The sequence below is a fragment of the Balaenoptera ricei genome, chromosome 20 (genome assembly GCF_028023285.1).
Source record: "Balaenoptera ricei isolate mBalRic1 chromosome 20, mBalRic1.hap2, whole genome shotgun sequence".
Lineage (NCBI taxonomy): Eukaryota > Metazoa > Chordata > Mammalia > Artiodactyla > Balaenopteridae > Balaenoptera > Balaenoptera ricei.
Window position 1 is genome coordinate 59,899,171 of NC_082658.1, and position 9,113 is coordinate 59,908,283.

Here is a 9,113-nt window from a genome sequence, read left to right on the forward strand (position 1 = left end):
TGGCATGCGAACAGGAGTAATCACTTAAATGGGGGAGGCTCAAAAAAGCAATTGAGCTGACCCGGGAGTCTGATTTCCTCTGGGATGTCTTCTGGAGCGCAGAGGTCAACGGCAGAAACAATAACTAAGGGCTCTCTTGGCCTCTCGGCCTGTGGCTGTTTTCCATCCTAGAGGGTAATTTGCCAAAGTAAACTCTTGTAGACGGATGGGGCCTCTCCCCAGTCACTCTCCCTGCAGCTTTAGCTGGTAATGTAATTGCTGTAGAGATCACGGAGGTCCAGCCCCACAAAGGAAGAAGTACTTCATAATCTAAGTCCAGGAATTAGCCAGTATTGTAGAATCTTACAGGTAAATACAACCCAACGTGGAGCTGTCTTCTCATTCCTATAACTCCACATGGCTTCCAGTTCCCATGAAGCATAGACTGTTTTCAGTCTTACTAAGGTTTGGGGGGTTGCAAAGGGATATTACAGAAAGGGGTCTCCACCTTTGCTGGCTTCTCTCTTTTCTTCTCCATCTCTGAATTTCTCACCATCTCTCTTCCCAAAAGAGAAAACTGTAGTGTGTTAATATCCAAAACAACTCAGCTCAGCTGGCTTCTGCATTTAAATTTGCACACGTCTCCCTGGCATGGTGCTTAGCAAACAAAACCCTTTAACTTCTACTGGAGAGCGCACTCTATGAGGGAAACAAAGACTACCTGCTTTCTGCCCTCCAGAAGCTTACACTCTAGTAAGGGAGAGTGATTTCCATTGATTAAGGATAACATGAAGGAGAAAGAAGTACAGGGACTTCCCTGGCGGTACAGTGGTTAAGGCTTTGCGCTTCCACTACAAGGGGCACGAGTTCAATCCCTGGTCGGGGAACTAAGATCCTACATGCCACGTGGTGTGGCAAAAAAAAAAAAAAAAAGTACATACTATAACTTCTCTGTGTTTGTTTATGTTAACATTTCTATTAGTGACAAATTGAGAAAGACAATCCCACATCTTCCTTGACAGAGTTACAGCCCTTAGATTATGAGGGATGGAGACCCCACCCCAACCTAACTTTGCTTTAAGCTGGGAGGGGCCTGGCCTCCTCTGAGGCTGGGGAATTTGGGAGGTCGAGCGAGCTTTAGGTGTCATTTATTTCAGGGTTGTTGTCATATGGCCAGAATCACAGTGCTTATCTTTGGGGCTGTATCCCGGGCTCAGCTGTAGGTGGCGGTCCCCACAGCTTCAGTCTCAGATGAAGTGGAGAAGAGTCGATTCTCCGATAGATCCAACGAAAGCCTCACAATTGGGAATCACCAGGTCTGTTTAACCTGACTTGTGTTATCCCCATCCTGGAACTGACCAACATGTGGGGAGAGAGGGAATTTTTGTGTATTAGGAAATATATTAGGCAAAGATGTGCTGACTGACCTAGCCTAGGGCATGGTCTTCCCCTGAGGGTAGAGTCAGCGCTACATGAGTAGAGAGTAGGACGAAGTGGTCTTCCAAAAGGAAATTGAAATGGAGTGGTGAACAAACGCCGATATCTACTACAGCAAGTAGTGTAAAGTAAACCATGGACAGAGGAATTATATCCTACCTGTGAAACACTGAGGTGACCCCAGGTCCCCCAAGGCAATGTGAACCCTTACCTGTCTTCCTCGGCTGCCAACACTGGTCCATCCTCCTGACTCTGGGACGTTATCAGCACAGGCTGGACAGCTGGTCATCAGGGTCCCAAGGTGTGCACCCTGTGTTCAGAGCAGGTCACCTGCCCTACAGCCCAGTGCCCCCAGCCACGGGGCAGCACTCACAGGCTTGCTCCCTTGACGTGGGACAGATACGGTGCTCGTCCTTCAGGATTTAAAAGACCCGTCCCATTTCTCTACCCCAGAACCTCAGCCCCGCAAGCTGAGACACTGTGTGGGATCGGGTCCACTGAAGGACAGTGAAACTTGCCCGCTTCACCATCTTTGGTCCCTTGGTTTTTATTTTTACTTTTGTTAATGGTAGTCATATGTTGTTCAAGAGCCACAGTTGTTGCTGCTGTCTGCTACTACTGGTACCACTATTATTATTACTGTTACTGATCCTGCTATTCTTGTTAAAAATGACAATCTACCAGAAGTCCAGAAGTAGGAAATAGAGAATAAGAATTTGGCCATGATCTCCAATATTATCTAAGACAAAGACCTCTGGCAAACCAAGTCAGGAATCAGTTGTATGTTTGTGATGGGTCTGTGAATGGGAGGGGCTTGGAGCATGTCTCATATGAGTATTCTGGTCAACTAAAGGCTTTTGCCCAATCAGTTGGTGTGATGCTCCCTAGAACTTTCTCTTCTAAATCTCTCTGGAGCAAATTGTTCCCCCAGATTCTGATGAGACCCGGAAAACTGCCTGATTAGACCCAAATAGAAATAGCCTCCTGAGTGTTTGCCATTTGATTTTGCTTCCGAAAACCAATGATTTTACGCTTTGCAACTCCTGTCTCTGTTGTTATTATGGCTTCCAAGAAGTTCTTCAGTGTTGGATTATGAGTTCCTTGATGTTGTTTGTAATAACCTGCTGCTTGAATGTTTTGTCAACAAAACATTGTCTGGGTTTTGAATCTAGAGAATGGGGGTTTTATCAGGCTGAAATCTCCCCAGACCATCTAATGAAAAACCTTTCCCTCCAAATCAAATTTGCTAGATGATTGACTCTATTATTTAAATTTTGTGTGGCTTTTGATACATTAGGAAGGATGCTTGGAGAAATGTAAACTTATGATTATTGTATCAAATTTGAAAATCCTTGTGCTGAGCAGACACTGGCTGTTTTCCATCTATTTCCATAACTGCATTTAAAAGGCATTAAGTGTTGTGATTGTGGGTGATTTTTGTTTGGGTCTGGTCATCAATTTGACATATAATGGCGTAAATTTCAAAGATACATTTTTATGGTGCTGCATTTGGGAATGAGAACGTTATTGTTCAGCATGAGACTCATGGAAAGGATGATGCCGTGTTAATGATAATGACCTTACAAAATGTTCCGCCTTCAAGAACATTCCCATCCATTCATCACTCTCTCAGCTTGCACTCGTTCTCGGAAAGCAGCGCATTAATCTCCATGACTGTTACGATCACTGGTCTCATTTTCTCTGAGACTGTTTCACACTCATTCAGAGCCAACGCAGCCCAGAAGGTGGAAAGACATGGAATGTTCGGCCTCATTTTCTTAGCCAGCTTACAGGGACTTCCATTCCCCGCTAGGCGAAAACTCCTTTAGTCTCCAGCTCTGAATGGAAATTCCTGGGTCAGGCTATGAGACCCTGTGGTGTCATCATACAGAAGCACCAAACAGAGCTTGAAGTCTTCAAGCCTTTCCATTGTGGTGCCAATCAGTTTTGCGGAAGGGAAAAGGGACCTAGAACAGTTGTTTTCACTAAGGAAACAACAGACACAAGTGCAAGAAGCCTCGCCTCCCCTTCTGCCCAAACCTCAAAAGACCCACGGAATATTACTCAGCCATAAAAAGGAACGAAATAGTGCCATGGTGTGGTTGGACCTAGAGATTGTCACACAGAGTGAAGTAAGTGAGAAAAAGAAAAACAAATGTTGTATGATATCACTTATATGTGGAATCTAGAAAAATGGTACAGATGAACTTATTTGCAAAGAAGAAATAGAGTCACAGATGTAGAGAACAAACTTATGGTTACCAAGAGGGAAGGGGGGGAGCTGGGACGAATTGGGAGATTGGGATTGACATATATACACTACTATATATAAAATAGATAACTAATGAGAACCTACTGTATAGCACAGGGAACTCTACTCAATGCTCTGTGGTGACCTAAATGGGAAGGAAATCTAGAAAAGAGTGGATACATGTATATGTATAACTGATTCACTTTGCTGTACAGCAGAAACTAACACAACAGTGTAAATCAACTATACTCCAATAAAAATTAATTTAAAAAAAAGATCCATAGAAATGGAAAGGTGACAACAGGATCCAAGAGGCGCATAGGTTAAGACAACCTGTGTGTAACTTACATTGGGAAGAAAGGAAGAAGAGGAAAACCTCCAATTAGTCATCCCAAATTAAATAATGCAGGGATACGGTTGGTGATGTAGCTGAGAGAGGCAGGCCCAGTGGAGAGGTGGGCCCAGTTAGGAGCTGGGGAGGGCACCCCAGTAAAAGATAGGTGGCCTCTGTCTGCAACAGCAATGATGGGATCCTTCCCCGACTGATGCTGCAGCCTAAGAAAGCAGGTGAAAGGGTCATTGTACTTTGAGTGGGTGAGTCCTCAGATTCATGACTCATGAATTGTTGGTAACCATATTGTAAGAGGAATAGTAACACATGGTAGGGTCTCCAGAGAAGAGAAACCAAGAAACTCAAAACTGAGTCTTCTGAGGACTGTCAAGGACTTTTCATCTGAGAGTCAGAAGGTTCAATAGCAAAGAGAAGAAAGGAGTAGCTTTCTTCACGTACTTAGAGTGGAATTCAACATCCACGTGATCGTAGAGTATGTATGAATGGTAGTTATAGAGAAACCTTTTAAGTTTTTTGTTTTGTTTTTATTTGTCTTTTAATGAAGTATGAACTTCCTTCATGTATGAGCAGTGAGTTCCACATCTAAAATATGTTCAAATGAGTTAACTACTTTTCAGGGACATTTTAGAGCAATTTCTCAAAATGTGGTGGTCCCTGGACCAGCATCACCATCATCATCATCACCCTGGACCTTGTTAGAAATGCAGATTCTCAGGCCCCACCCCAGACCTACTGAGTCAGAAAGTCTGGGGATGGGGCCCTACTGGCTGCATTTTAACAAGCCCTCTCGTTTACATCGATAGGTGCTAAATTTTGAGACCCCTAATTGCAGTGGAATATTTGCACGTCTGTCCTGCCCTCCAGACACTAAACTTCTCACTTCATCCTCATGTCATCAATGTCTGTCACAGTGCTTGGAGCATGATAGGTACACCCTCCTTAACTGATGGATGAACAAACGCCTCACCCCTGAAGGAGAAAACTCCTGGGGATAGGATTCTCAAGTGTGGTCCTTAAAGTCTATGCAGCATACGAACATGGAATTCTTGTTACAAATGCAAATTTGTAAGCCCCTACCCTATCCCACTAATACATATACACCTATGGCAACCAAATCTCTATGGTAGGACCCAGACCCTATCCCACTAATACATACACACCTATGGCAACCAAACCTCTGTGGTAGGACCCAGACCCTATCCCACTAATACATACACACCTATGGCAACCAAATCTCTGTGGTAGGACCCAGGGATGTGTATTTTAATTACTTAAATAATTATATGTATTTATTCTTTTCTTTTCAAAAATTTACATATTTATAGAACAGGTAATAAATACATCCACATGGTTCAACATTCGAATCATACAAATGAGGATTAAAAAAGAGTAAATCTTCCTGCACCCTAAACTCCCCCACCTGCCCAGATCTCCTCCTACAGTGCAATCACATGAAGCAGAGCTTGATTCGTTTGTTTGTTTTTCATATATCCTTTCAGACCTTTTATACTTACACAAGCAATTACACACACACATACACACACACAACAAAAGGATCATATGGCAGAGTTTTGTCTGTCCTCTCAACTATATATCACACCAAGTGTGATTCTTTTAACTATTGGTGGGAATGTGAAATGGTGCAGCCACTCTGGAAAACAATATGCAGGTTCCTAAAAAAATTAAAAATAGAATGACCAGATGATCTAGCAATCCCCCACCTCTGGGTATTTATCCGATGGAAACAAAAAACACTAACTCAAAAAGATACATGCTCACCCATGTTTATTGCAGCGTTATTTACGATAGCCAAGAGATAGAAGCAATCTAAGTGCAAACAAACTTTTAAGAATTACTGTTTTGGATTTTGGGGACAGAATTCGAAACATGAGTTCCCATTAGTAAGTTATATATTCTTCAGATAGTCCTCAGTTAAATGTTAGTTTATCCCACATCTAGAACCTCAGAGTTTTGAATCAATAGAGTCTGAATTCATATTTAATTGATGCTTAATTTTAGACTCTTATTTTTCATATCTGTTGTGTGTCTCCCTTGAATGTGGTAAAACCACTTAGGACATGAGACCAGGTCTTTTCTTTCGGTTCCTACATCCCCAGTACTCGGGGTAGTGGTACCTGGCATGTGATTGACACGTGGTGAGTAACTGTTGAGTGAGTGAAGAAGCGTGTGGTTCGGTGGCTGGCTGTCAGCGGCTTAGCACAATCGTAAGTCCCGAAGTTCAGGGGCTTGTGAGGGAGACAGAAATTTCAAGCCTCGGTTCCTCGATTCACACCGGCTCTTTCTAGGCGTGTAGAGCCCAACGATTGGCAGCAGCGTGGCCAGCAGTTGAGGTCAGGGAGTCAGCAAATGCACACTGGAAGGTCTGCTTCGTACAAAGGCAGCTGCTTGTAATAAAAGAGCTGCCAGCAACCAAACAGAGCAAATGAACAAAATCCATAAACCCAACAAACAAAACCGAGCTCCAGCCAGCCATCCCCTCAGGGCACATTCCGGCTTCAACTCTGGTAAGACTCCTTATATTCACACTTTGAATTCACAGCTCCCTGATCTCTCAAACTGATGATGAAAATTAGAAACATGTCTAATATTTCTTAATGTATGCAGGTTCTCTTGCTTGTTAATCGGATAAAGTGAAGCAAATGGAAGTTATGAATTTTTTTTCCCTGCTAATGTATCCTCCCTAAAATGCAGAGATTGAACTTAAAAGACTCTCTGTGAAACCTGAGTCTATCAAGTAGGTTCTCCCAGGGCCTTTGAAAGACAAATAACAAGCTGGGGTTATTAAAGGGTAAAGCCTCAAGCTGTAGTCTAAAGACAGGGCGTGTTGGAAATAGGACTAAAAGCCCTGGAACGGTTGGAGTCTAGCAGATGAGGCGGTATAAATAGCTGAATCAAAGGATGCCTATTCTAAATTGTCCTTTTCGCTGGGCATTCTTGCGGGGAGCAGTGCCTGGGGCGGGTCTGCTTCATCCTGGGGAGGAAACCAGTATGGACCAAGCTGGACCACATACGCCCCCATGCCCTCCCCAGCACTGTATGGTCCTCTGGCTTGCAGGCATCCCACATCTATTCCAGTGCCTCAGCCTGAAGGACTGGCCGAGAGATAAAGTGCAGACAGAGCTTCTCCAGGAGGCCTCATGACAATGTGGATACAGAAGGACTCCGCATGAAACCAACTGAAACGTGGCAGAAGTCAAATTTGTGAGAGTAAGAGTTGAAATCATATTGTACTAAAACACTTTCTTTAAAAAACATCTCCAAAAACATTCAGTGGAGGACTTCTATGCCTCCACAATGTCTCTCTCACAGATGGAGTGGAAAAGTTTCTGCTGTCATCTGATGGATTCCCAGAATTCTGCTTCTGTGCCTCAAATTAACTCTCTGACTTTAGTTCAATTCAACAGATACTCAATCATCACCTAATACAGCCAAGACACTATGTTTAAGCACCTTGAGGATGTATACATGAACAAGATGAGAGACATAAATACTTGTGATGGAAAGGGCCTTAGAGATCATTCATTAATTCATTCACATAAATACTGGGTCACCACTATGTGCCGAGCTTTGCTTCCCTCTAGAGAACTAAAGAGATGGCAGTAAGCCAAGACAGGCAAGATCTCTGGTTCCTGGGATCCAGGGGCATGTTCTAAAATCACCTGAAAAGCTTATAAGATGCCCATGCCAGGACTTCACTCCACCTTGAAGATTCTGATTCGGTCGGTTTTCATAGAATCATGGCAACACAGGTAATTCTGATATACCTCCTGCCTTGGAACCAGTAATGTAGCACCATTTTACCAGCATTAAGTTGAGGGAACTAGGGCTCAGAGAGAAGTTGTGTTGTTCCCAGGGATATATACTGCTTAATGCTAAGTCATGCTAGGACCTTGAATTTCATACTAAACTACACCCTGGCCTGATAGATAAAAAGACATGTACACAAGTGATCATAAAAGTAGGTAAAACTTGACAGAGGCTCTAGGAAAGGTTCAGAGTACCTGAGGATATATATAGGTGGGGAGACCACTTCTAGGATGGTAATCAAAGATGCCAGATGAAAAGCACCTTAGAGGCCTTGAAGAATGATGGGGATTGTGTAAAATTTTTTTTTTTTTAATAAATCTTTTTAGTTATAAATAGTTGAACTTTTTTATTTATCTATTTATTTATTTATTTATGGCTGTGTTGGGTCTTCGTTTCTGTGCAAGGGCTTTCTCTAATTGCGGCAAGTGGGGGCCACTCTTCATCGCGGCGCGCAGGCCTCTCACTATTGCGGCCTCTCTTGTTGCGGAGCACAGGCTCCAGACGCGCAGGCTCAGTAGTTGTGGCTCACGGGCCTAGTTGCTCCGCGGCATGTGGGATCTTCCCAGACCAGGGCTCGAACCCATGTCCCCTGCATTGGCAGGCAGACTCTCAACCACTGCGCCACCAGGGAAGCCCAGGATTGTGTAAATTTTTAAATAAAGAAGTGTGAGTCCTCCAATTTTATTATTTTTCAAGACTATTTTGGATATTTATGATCCCTTACAACTCCATATGAGTTTTAGGATTGGTTTTAAATTTCTGCAAAAAAAAAAAAAAAAGACCATGGGGATTTTGATAGGAATTGCATTGAATCTATAGACTGCCTTGGATCATATTACCATCTTAATAATATTAAGTCTTGCAATCCATAAACAGGGATGTTTTTCCAATTATTTAGGTCTTCTTTAACTTCTTTCAGCGTGTCTTGTCAATAATCCATAAACAGGGATGTTTTTCCAATTATTTAGGTCTTCTTTAACTTCTTTCAGCGTGTCCTGTCAATTTCAGTATATATGTCTTCCGTAAATTCATTTCCAAGTATTATTCTTTTGATGCTATTGTAAGTGAAATCATTTTCTTAACTTCTTTCTGGATTGTTCATTGCTAGGATATAGAAATCCAACTGATTTTTGCATGTTAATCTTATATCCTATGACTCTGCTCAATTAGTTTATTAGCTGTAATGGGTTTTTAAAAATAGGTTCTCTAGGATTTTCTGTCTGTAACATCATGGCATCTGTGAATAGCTGTACTTCTGCCTTCCAG